Below are 1,214 nucleotides of genomic sequence, written 5' to 3' on the forward strand. Positions count from 1 at the left end.
CATATACCGTTCGTCCAGCTTTAAGTGTATTTAATTTTCAAATGTATTGTGTTTGAAAGTTTTAAAAGCCTTATTAGCTTAATATTTGTGAATATTTAATAAAATCATAGTTTAAAATTTAGTTCTACCATAAGTATTATTAACAGTTTATTAAACTTAAAAATGAATTTATTCATCACTCAATAATTTAAAAATAAATGAAACATTGTGACAGAAAATAAGTATTTAATTGTTAGTTTTTATTTGCTGCAAGTATAAGGTTTGTGGCATGTCAGATAAAAAAATATATAATAAATATTGGTGGCGTTTTCTTCTGGAAGTTTTCTTCATGAAGAAAGTCAAAGAATAGCGTTTTTATTTTGAAATTCTTTATTTTTTATAAATAACAAACTTCACACAATCCTCTGCATGCAGATGTATGTGTTTGGAGTTAAACAGTTTTCTGTGTAACCTTTAAAACTTGAGCCGTAAACTGCACAGTAAATTGTCAACTATTGTTATTCTAAATTAGAGAGAAAAACAAATTACATGTGTGATTACATTAATGCAGAAAAAAATTAAATATTACTTACTTAAATATAGGTACTGAAATAATATCATGATAGCAGATTTAAGGAAGATGCCTGGCCTTTTTATTTATAGATAAGAGAAATATAGCCAACTCAGATAATAAAAGTAAAAATTGCATTCTATTATAAGTTAGGTGCTTCTATTTTTATATACTGGAAATTAGTCAATGTAGAAAGTCTGGAATCTCTTTATATGTGTACCCACCCTATATAATAAAAGCCTAATATGCTAAGTGTCTGGTTGTCCAGTCAGCCATTCAACCAATCAAAGCATAATATGCTAATGATATGCTAAGCCACTCAACTGCTTGCTAATACATGCACTGACCACCAGGGGGCAGATGCTCTAACCGGTAGTTCAGCTTGCTGCTGGGGTCAGGCTGATTGGGACTGAGCAAGATGGGCCAGACACACCCTGCAGTCCTCTTGCAGTCTCTCCCCAGCTGGCCAACCTCCTGCTTCCCTCCCTGACCCTGATTGTGCACCAGTGGGGTCCCTCGGCCTGACCTGCACCCTCTTGTAATCCGGAACCCTTTGGGGATGTTGCAGAGCCAGTTCAGCCCTAGCCCACAGCCAGCTGAGAACTCTCTGGTGCACAAATTGTGCAGTGAGCTCTAGTGTGAATAAACGCTTTAACATGTTTTA

The 1,214-nt window shown here is 35.0% G+C and overlaps 1 pseudogene; it reads right to left on the reverse strand.

Annotated features, from left to right (window-relative positions):
- Nucleotides 1-392: 392 nt before the first annotated feature.
- The window catches only part of LOC102434975, a 13,194-nt pseudogene continuing 12,372 nt past the window's right edge, over nt 393-1,214 (reverse strand).

This window comes from Myotis lucifugus, unplaced genomic scaffold (assembly GCF_000147115.1).
Source record: "Myotis lucifugus unplaced genomic scaffold, Myoluc2.0 scaffold_10, whole genome shotgun sequence".
NCBI classification, from domain to species: Eukaryota; Metazoa; Chordata; class Mammalia; order Chiroptera; family Vespertilionidae; genus Myotis; species Myotis lucifugus.